Below are 11,031 nucleotides of genomic sequence, written 5' to 3' on the forward strand. Positions count from 1 at the left end.
GTGGGGAAATAGCTAACCGATCCTGCAGTTTGCTTAGAATTGCCCACCAGCCAAAACAAGACTTCTCCCCAAAGGGCTGGAATTATCCGGAGTGGAATGGGAGCAGGAGTGAAAAAGGGGTGGGGGGAGGCAGTGAAAAGGAGGATGATGGGGAATGGGAAAGGGATTGAAAAAGGGGGGGGTGGGGAATAGCTTCCCTGATCCTGCAGTTTGCTTAGAATTGCCCACCAGGCAGAACAAGACTCCTCCCCCAGGGACTAGAATTGTCTGGAGCAGGTCTGGAGCAGCAGCCGCACCCAGCCCCCGTCTCCCTTAGGAAAGGTCTAGGTCCTGTTGCCGAAGCTTCACCGACAAAAAGTAGAGACAAATTTTCATCAAATCTTGAAGTGAATTTGTAAAATCCCATGGGAAATGGGGTGTATCAGGGAGGATGGGGGGAGTTCTGAAGTGTGAAGAGGCAGGTTCCAGGAGTGCCCCCTACATGGCTGTGCTAGGGGGCTGCTCCCCCTCTACTTTCGCTCTGGTGCCTTGGGTATCTGTGGGACGCACATCTCTTAAAGCATTCAGAGAAAACCCACAACTGAGGGTCTCCCCACGTTCCCTCTGACTCTTAGTGCTGCATGATCTGCTCTGGAAACATTTGTGGGGGCCTAGGGGTACTGAGGGGACAACAACCCTTTGCCTCTCTTTTACCTGCCTAAACCAGGCCACTGCTTGGAAGCCGCAGCAGCTCTGCCGGAAACCTGGGCTGCCCCTCGCTCCGCACCATAGACTGGAGCAGCTGAGAAACTTGAATTTGTGAAGCTGCCACCATCCCTATGTTGATGGGAACAGGGAGAAATTTCTAAACTGAGGGCCTGGGGGGGGGGGGGAGAGAAGAGTATCCCCTCAGCCTGCCATGGTTGTTCAGTCCTGTTGGCACAGAAAGGCCCTGCCAGAAACCTCCAAGAACCTGAACCCCGGGCCTCGGGCACGAGCGTTCAGAGTAGTCCTCGAGAAGCAATGATGAGCAGTGACACCAGATGCTCATTAAACAGCAGCAGAGTCAGATTGGGCCACAGTCTCAAATTCCGAGAGTCAAAAGCTCAATTTGTTTAGCACCAAAACTCATTTGAAGGCAACACTGACCCTGAACAAATGCATCACTATTCATACACTAATTTCTACAGAAATATGAATGTGCTTAACTGTGGGGTTACTATGGGGACAGGATGGGCACGGGGCAGGCTCTCCATGATCCTATGCAGACGGGTAAAGGAGAGTCCTGGAGCCAGGGGGGGCCGGGAGGCTGGCAGGCGGCCTAGCCCCAGGCGAATCTTCACTCTTTTTCTGGGCTTTCTGGTGTTCTCTCGTGACCTCTACTTCTCTGCTGGCGTCCCTGTACGCTGCCCTTATATGTCCAGTCTCAGCCCAGGTGTACCCACCTATGCATGCCACACCCTACTCCAGGTGTCCGCTATCAGGCGTGCATTTAATCTAACGGCAGGAGGGCGGGAAAGCCTGATTCTTACCCTACTTACTAATCTAGACCCCACTGGTGAAACTTCCCTGGGTTCAGGGAGAAGGAAGCCCCAGGAGGTATGGGGGTTCTGGGGGCTCCTGGACCTGGGTGAGGAAGGAGGTGGGGTGCCAGATAATCCTGACTACTGAGGGCTCCCCAGTCAAGACCACAGGCTGGAGACTGGCAGTTAAACGTAGCAGAGAGACTATATCTTCCTACTGCTAACATAGGGCTTGTGCTTTTCTAAAACCCCAAATTCTCCAAATCCCAAAAATGCATCAGGGCCCTGAGACCTCAGGGATTGTGGCCAGTGTACATGCTAACTGCTTTGTGTTAACACGCTTATCCTGGCAATAACACTAGAACACTAAGCCATTGTCACCTTACAGATGGAGAAAGTGAGGCAGAGGGAGTGACTTTCTGCACAGCTAGTGAGTGTGCAGAACTCCACAACATGCCTTGCCAGGTGGGGTGGGTAGGAAACCACAGGGAATCACCATTTTAAGCTGCATATGCAACAAGAACAGGCCAGGAAGGGGTGCGAGGGGGATCCTGAGGTTGTAGATGTTCTCAGGAGGTGACCGCCCATTCTGGTTTGCCCTGGAACTGGTCTGGGTTTAGCACTGAAAGCTTACACCCCAAGAAACTCAGTCCCACCAAACTGGGAGGGTTGGTCACTCCAGTTCTTGAGGGACCTTGTGTCTCTTCCCCTTTAGACATCATGAGCATTACAACCTTCCTAAGGGGAGCTCCAGGGTCTGAGAACGTGGACTGCTCCATACAACACGGCTTTCTAAACCAGGATCACCTGTGGCCACTTCACCAGGCCAGGGAGAAAGCCTTGGAGTTGCTAATGGGTGGGATCCCGAGCTCAGCATGCTTCCAGCCCGTGCCTCCCTGAGAGGCTTGCCGGGACAAGAGCCGCTCTCTCTGACATTCCCCTTGAGCACTGACTTTGGACTCTGCTGTAAGCACAGAATGTTTAGGAGGGAGACCTGATAGTCCAATTTAGAAATGACTGGCTCTTCCCAGCTTTGAGCTTTAACTTGTTATAAGCCCACCTGACTTCTCAGGAATGAGCCTTATCAGAGACTCCTATGTACCGGCTTCAGGTCTGCCCTGGAGAAGCAAGGCTGGGGCTGTGGAGGCAGCAGAGTAAACCTTCCCTGGGCTCAGGGAGAAGGAAGCCCCAGGCGGCATGGGGGTTCTGGGGACTCCTGGACCTGAGTGAGGTGGGGACGCCAGATAATCCTGACTGAGGGCTCCCCAGTCAAGACCACAGGCTGGAGGCTGGCAGCTTAATGTAGCAGAGACAGAATACATTTACTTACCTCTGCCATTCTCTGAAATTCCAGTAAGACAAGTTTTTTCTTAGTGCATACTGGGACGAGGGAGCTAGCAGAGAGAAGTTGATCAAACTCTGGAAGCTGGAAAGAGGATGAGTTAGGGGATGGTGAGGCCCACGCTTTACTATTCCTGGAGCCTATCGGGCCCTCAGGAGCTCAGGGTCGGGAGAGCCAGGAACCTCCAAAGACCCAGGCATTGAAAAATAGAAGGATGGCTTGGCTATTTGGGGAAACTGTACTTCCAAGTCTTTGAGCCCTGCTCAGCACAGCACAAGGTACTGGAAGGGGTGGGAAGATTATTTAATAGAATGTTCAGATAAGGCTCAGGACCGGGCCCGCAGAACAGGTCCTCGCTAAATCGGCGGTCTTACTATCATCAGCTGGCCTCTTTCTGGCTCATTCTTTCAGTCTCAGAAATATGAGGCAGGAGAGGTAAAATGGATGCAGTCAGTCACCTGATAACACACACCCCATCCCCCTGCCCCCAACACACATCCATATACCTTCCACTCATGTCAGGTTATTTGTGGCAGGAATGGCTAGTTTCCAACATCTATTATTCCCCTAGTAACAGAACCTCCCTTCTTAGCTAGCTACCTTGACTTCCAGTTACAAGGTATTTGTTCTGCAATTAGATGTGGGTTGCCATGTGAATCTAAGAAATGCCAGGGAATCTGGAAGTATCTTTTAAAAAGAGCCAACAGGGCCACCCTGGTGGCGCAAGGAGTTAAGCACTTCACTATGAAGAAATTCGCAGCCTCTGCAGCATCAGTTCGATCCCCGGCTGGCCAGGGAGCTACCCACATGGTGCAGACGACCTCTCCTGACTCGCCCGCTGCTCCCCTCAGCAGTGTACTTCGGTCAATCTGCCTGTTCTGTTCCCCACTCTGGTGAATCCTCTCGCCCACCCCCCCCAATACCTCTGGCCTGTACCCCAGCTCTCACATAAATCTTAAAAAAAAAAAAAAAAAGTGGCCTGCTGCTGTGATAGCCAGTGTGCCAACAGACATTCTGGACAAGGAGGCCACATGCTATATGCTAAAAATTGCAAAGCAGGAAGGTGGCAGGAACCACCTCCATGGAGTTGTCCAGCCCTGAACTGCTTAACTTTGAACACCATTTACATGATAGAAATAAACTTTTCTTGCTTGAGTTACTCTATTTTTAAGGTTTTCTGTTGTGTGCAACTGATTCTAATCCTGTCTGATATTTCCTATTCAAATAACCTACAAGGTCAGATATAGTGGAGACCTTTGCCCAGACTCTGCCGGGCCCAGAAGCAAAATCTGGCCCACAGATGTTTAGCTCACACACAGTCTTAAAAATTAGGAGCTATTTGAACATGTTTTAAATATTTAAAGTGCAATTTCTAGCTTTTCTTGAATTAGAGGATATAGCGAGCTCTCAGCACAGATGAGACTTGTGCTCCCTCACTACACAATCTCCCTTCTGCTGTCCTGTGAACTAGGTATGTCTGTTACCCATGAACTGGGGCATGACCCCGTGAGCTCAGCATACATGTTATGCCCACTCAACAGATGAGGAAACCAAGGGTGAGGATTTGCTCAGAGGCACAGAGCTCTTGGTGGTAGGCTAATCCAGACTGCATTCCACACTTGCTGTCAACCTTGCCTTCCTGACCCCTTGCTTGGAGTTTCACAGAGAAAGACAATAGAACCAAGGGGAATGAGTGACCTTGTCATATTGTAGCAAACTGGTGGTGCTGGCTCCTGGCTGCCCTGTGAGCTAATCAACCAGAGAGAATGGGGTTTTCCTCCAAATCCTCAGGGCCTGCTTCAGGGCCAGCCAAGAGGCAAACCCAGGATGCCCGCCTGCCCACCCAGGGCTCTGCTGCCAGGCCCGGCCGCTATCCTACCGAGTAGGTCTTCCGGATGCTGACCTATTACCCAATGCAGTTCCACCTCACAGCTTTTTGATCTGAGTCTTGGTTTCTCACCAAGGGCTAATCACAGCTCCTACCCTACAGGGCCAATGAAAGATCATGCTGTGAATCCATTCTCAAGGTGAGCAGCACATAGTAGAGGCTCAATAAATTGCAGCTATTGTGAGATGCTTTGTATGAGTGGGTGAGGGAGGGATTAATGTGACTATGTCTCAGAATCCTTTCCCTTAAGATCATCAGCTCGTCCTCCTTAAACCCAAAGCAGCCCAAGCCTTGAACATGGCAGGACATGACCCTGCTCAGATGAGGGCTTCCCCTCTATCTCACGAACTTGAATTTATCTGTTCATTGTACATCATTCCACCAGCACATAAAAAAATTCCATGTTCCTCCCAGACCCTGGGTCAGGCCTGGGGATCCAGGAGAAGTTGAACTTTCCTGCTGGTAAGGTTAAACAAGGTCACAGGACTGACAGATCATGGCAAGTCTTGTGGGAAGAGGAGAAAAAGGGCTTCCTGGAGGAGGCATTCCCATGCAGCCAGATGCTCCTTCACAACTGTGCTCTCCTCCCTCCCAAGATGTGCTGGGCTGCGTGCCCCAGTGTCCCTGAAATTCCCTGTGGCCACATGTCCCCGCTGTGGGATAGGATATGGGCTGATGCGTGTGCCCCTCTGAGCCTAGCCCATCAATAACCCAAACTTTTTCCTCTGAATAAAGACGACCCCCCCCCTCCAGAGCAATCTTGAGGTCCACTGTAGATTCAGCCTTGGTCCAGAAGGACTGAGTTGAAGGGCAGCTGCCCACCCAGAATTGTTAGGAGTAAGAACTTACTAGCTACTTGCCAATTACTTGTAACATCCCCCTTGTTACAGTAGCCACAGTGAAGCCTGAAAGCCCATGGCGGGTTTTTAAATGTAACTTTTTCCCTTCATACCTTTAACAACTACATGTGGTTTTATTAGGGCTAAATCATCAGTGCTGTCACAGCTTAGTCCTTTATTTAATCCTTAACTGGAGATATACTCCTGACCAGGATTGGAATATTCTCATTCATTAATTAGATCAATCTTTCTTCCACTCCCTGCCCCACCCCCAACAGGTGATTTCTAGCCAAGGGAGCAAGCAGCAAGCTTAGCCAGGGCGTTGACCAAACTAAGGACGCCAGGAAGCAGCCCCAAACCTTGCCAGGGGCAATTGGACAGATCCCCAGCTTCCTCACCCCTCAGTGCAGTCAATTCAGACACAGCCTCTGGGGTTCCACTGGGGGACTGAGCTCCAGGCCTATAGCCTGCTAACCTGCCGGCTCTGCTTCCCTCACTTGTTTTGTGCACTTGCCTCCCCAGGTTTCCTGGAATCTCTTCCCAAATAAACTACTTGCATGTAAATCTTTGTCTCAGAATCTGCTTCTGGAGGAACCCTAACCCAGAGCAGAGTTCAGAGGCAGCAAAAAAGGGTGTTGCAGTAGTCTGAGGTTAGTAGCAAGGAGTCATTGTCCTTTGAGAAAGGAGCAAGAGGAAACTGGAGAGGGGGTGGTAGCGAGAGGGCCCCCTGCTAGGCGCCTTGGGGGAGACACAGCTGGCTCAGTGATGGGGTGTGGGGATGGGGTGCAGAGGGAATAAGTAGCCTGACTCCTCCCTCCATCTTTTGATCTGCTGGTGCCCTCTACTGACCAAACCCCTAGGACTAGTGGTCAAGCTGCCTGGCATAGGGCAGCAGAGAAGGGAGAGATGCACCCAGAGGGGCAAAGAGAAGGTTGGCAGCACAGGCCAATTATGTCTGAGTCTGAGCAGCTTGCAAAGCAGAATCTTGATAGTCCACTCCGAGAAGCCTCTCTGGGCATCAGATGGAGTTACCTAAGATCTGGAGCACGGTGGGGCTGGGGTGCGTAGGAGGGTCCATTACTTACTGCTCAACAATCCACCCAAGACCTGGTGGTTTCGAACAACGAACCTTTTATTATACAGGCACAGCTCGGCGATATTGTGGGTTTGATTCCAAACCACATAATAGAGTATCTCAATAAAGCAAGTCACACACTTTTTTTTTTTTTTGGTTTCCCAGCATTAATAAAAGTTCACACTAGGGCCTCTCTGGTGGCGCAGCGGTTGAGCACTGGGTTGCGAAGCTGCCCGCGGCCTCTGCAGCACCAGTTCAATTCCCGGCCGCCCGGGAGGGTCTCATATGGAGCGCAGACCTCTCCTGCCGCCTGCTGCTCCCCTCAGCAGTGTACTTCGTCAGTCTGCCTGTTCTGTTCCCCGCTCTGGTGAATTCTCTCACCCTCCAGCGCTTCTGACTGTACCCAGTGCTTGTATAAATAAATAAATCTTAAAAAAATTCACACTGTAATTGAATGCTATTCCAATCAAAATTTCAATGTCATTCTTCAAAGAAATAGAACAATTATTGATGAAATTCATACGGAATCACAAAAAACCCCGAATAGCCAAAGCTCTCCTGAAAAAAAAAGGGAATGGAGGCATTACACTCCCAGACTTCAAACTATACTACAAAGCCATAATCATCAAAACTGCATGGTATTGGAACAAGAACAGACATACAGACCAATGGAATCGAATAGAAAATCCAGAAATAAACCCACAGATTTATGGTCAACTAATCTTTGACAAAGGAGCAAAGACTATGCATTGGAGCAAAGAAAGTTTGTTCAATAAATGGTGCTGGGAAAACTGGGTCGCTACATGCAAAAGAATGAAGCTTGACCACTACCTCACACCATACACAAAAATCAACTCAAAATGGATTAAAGAACTAGACATAAGACCTGAAACCATAAAATATATAGAAGGAAATATAGGCGAAACACTACGTGATCTGCACATCAAAGACATCTTTACAGACACATCACCCAAAGCAGTGATAGTGAAGGCAAAGATAAACAGCTGGGACTACATCAAATTAAAGAGCTTCTGCACAGCAAAAGAGACAATAACAAAAACAAAGAGAAACCCCACCAACTGGGAGAACATTTTTGCACCCAACACTAATGATAAAGGACTGAGCACAAAAATCTGCAAAGAGCTGATGAGACTCAACAACAACAAAGAAAATAATCCAGTCAAAAAATGGGCAGAAGAGCTAAAAAGAAACTTCTCTGAAGAAGAAATGCAAATGGCCAACAGGCATATGAAAAAATGTTCAACATCACTTGCCATCAGGGAAATGCAAATCAAAACTACCATGAGATACCATCTTACACCAGTGAGAATGGCACATATTAAAAAAACTAGCAACAACAAATGCTGGCGAGGGTGTGGAGAAAAAGGAACTCTTCTGCACTGTTGGTGGGAGTGCAAACTGGTCCAACCACTGTGGAGAGCTGTGTGGAGATTTCTGGACCTACTAAACATAGAGCTTCCATATGATCCAGCAATTCCACTCCTAGGTATTTACCCAAAGGACACAGAAACATCAATTCCAAAGAACACCTGCACCCCTATGTTTATAGCAGCACTGTTTACAATAGCTAAGCTTTGGAAACAACCCAAATGCCCAAAAATAGATGACTGGATCAAGAAGATGTGGTACATATATACCATGGAATATTACTCAGCATTCAAAAAAGATAAACACATGCAATTTGCAGCAACATGGATGGCGCTGGAAGGGATCATGCTCAGCGAAATAAGCCAAAAAGAAAAAGAAAAATACCGGATGGTCTCACTCATAGCAGGAATCTAGAAAACTTAAATAAGGGACCAGGAAAATGAATAACTATAAGAAAGTGAAAATCAAAATCAACAAAAAACTATGAACCAGAGACACTTTTAGGGGGGCGGGGGCGGGAGGGGAGGGATTGGGGTCAGAATGGGGAGGCTGCAATTGTATGGGGAATATAAAAAAAAAAATAAAATAAAATAAAAAATAAAAAATTAAAAAAAAAATTCACACTGTACTGCACCCCATTAAGTATACGATGGCATTATGACAAAAACTATGGACATACCTTAAGTGGGACATATTTATGGGAGCATGCACAGACTGGAGGGGGTAAAAAGGAGGTCCATAGCCACTCAACACAGGGTGGTCACAAACCTTCAATTTTTTGTAAAAAAAGAAAAAACTGCAAAGGAAAGTACAATAAAATGAGGTATGCTTGTGTACTATGATTTTATAGATCAGGAATCCGGGCAAGACTCAGCTAGGGAATTTTCAGAGCATGGCAAAAGTCAGCTGGTCTGACGCAGGGGGCCCCACCTAGCTCCACTAATGTTTGGAGTCTTGGTTGAAAGGCAGCGCTCAGCCCGATGGCTTCTAGGTAGCTGGACTTCTTGCATAGTAACCTAAAGGGAATGTTCCAGAGGTTGCTTGGCCCTAATAGAAGCTTTAAGGGTTCTTCTGACCTAGGCTCTAAGTCCAGGAATGTCACCTCTATCACATTCTGCCAGTCGAGTCACTCAGGCCAGCTCTAATACCAAAGGAGAAAAATTGGACTCTACCTTGCAGTGGGGAGAAGAGCAAAGAACTTGAACCTGTGCCGTCAGAAGTGATGGTTCTGACAGTGCAGAGGGACTCAAATGTCCTCACGGCAGAGGAGAGGGTCATAAGGTGAAGAGTAAAGGGTTTAGATTCAGGTTCAAATCCCAGCTCTGCCACTTAAAACACCTGGGCCAAGCAGGCTCTTCTCCCTCAGTGTCCTCATCCTGAAATGAGACCAGCTCCATCGTGAGACTTGTTATGAGTGGACAGTTCCATGATGCACTGCCCAGCGTACCTGACTCCAAGTTGTCTCAAATGAAGTTATTTACCCTGAGTGAATGGAGCCTAGAAAAGGACCTTATATAAAACTTCTGTGGCTTCAACAGTGCATTAGAATTTTTTTTACTCCATTTCCCACATACAACCCAACCCCACCCAGCTCCAGCTGATCTTATCCCCTGGATGGTAGCTAGTATGATTTCTCCTCCTCCCCCAAAGTCACCACCATCTCCAGGGGCTGTGCCTCCTTTCTGGTCTCCCACACTTCCTCTGGCATCTCTGAAATGCCCTCTCACGGCAAACCTGTACAAGAACCACCTGAGGCCTTGATGTAGATTCTAGTTGGGTAGACCTGGGGTGTGGGGCTGAGAATCTACACTTGTCCTCAGCTGCAAGGGGCTGCTCCTGAGTCCCAGATCACTTTGACTAGCTGGAAAATACCTTTTTCCAAGTAAAAGTTGGCGCCTATGGTGCCTCCATGTAAAACCCTGCAATGATTTTCTAGTGTTCTCGGGGATCCAGACCAACCCCTCACCATGACTCACTGGCTGCTGTGATCTAGGTCTTATCTGGTTCCCCAGCCCCTTGTCCTCTACTCCCCTTATTGATTTGTTAATTTATAAGATGAGAGAAAGCCGACCATTGACCATTGCACCAAGTACTGGCACATCACCAGTAACCTGAATATCCTGGTATTTCTCCCTTCTCGTCCTCCAATGCACTTGCCACTTACCTGAGCTAACCATTCTTCTGGAACTTGTGCTCACCTGTGCCTCGCTTTACTTTTTTTCCTTCGAACACGCGTCTAGACATGCCTATTTTGGTTGTGCTTTTTACTATACTTTCTAAAAGTTACCCCATATTGTGTAGTGTTCTGCAATCTCCCACTCAACTCGTTCCCGAGACAGCAGCACTGTTTGCAGCTGAAGTTCCGTTTCTCTGCTGTATTTTCCCTGGCGTGACTGTCCCACAATTTGTTCGGCCACGGTGAACATTTGGGGGTGTTTCCAAGGTTTTTGCTATGAATAGTACTAGTGTGAACAATCTTGAACCAATTCTCCAAATGCACAGAGCAAGTTTCTCAAGGTAAATAAATGCCCAGAAGGGGATCTGCTGTGTTCCCACCTCCCCTCTGGGATCTGGGTTCCCGGGCTCCTTTCATGCCCCCTCTCCCTAGGGTGGCCCAGAAGGGCCTCTCCACCTGGGGGGTGCCCCGCGCCTCCCCACCCACCTCAACTTCTTTACTTGGCGAACTCCTTCAGGTCCTCAGAAGCCTTCCCGACCCGCGGCGGCTCCCTGGCTACACGGATGGAGCGTGGGCATGCGAGGGCGGGAGGAGCCGGCCCCACGAGGCTTGGAGCTCGGGGTTCTCGCTCAGGCCTGGCTCAGCAGGCGCCGGAGCGGCCGAGAGCGCGCCCGAGGGAGCGGGAGGCGCCTGCGCCCACAGGTGGCTCCAACCCGGCGCCCCGAGGCCAGGATTTTGGCGGGCCAAGGTCCTGATCCCCGAGGGACCCATCTGTCCGTGCTGCTGGACTGGGGTTCCAGGAAACGCGCGGCCCGGCGGG

Source organism: Talpa europaea (genome assembly GCF_964194135.1).
Source record: "Talpa europaea genome assembly, chromosome: 11".
Classification (NCBI taxonomy): Eukaryota; Metazoa; Chordata; class Mammalia; order Eulipotyphla; family Talpidae; genus Talpa; species Talpa europaea.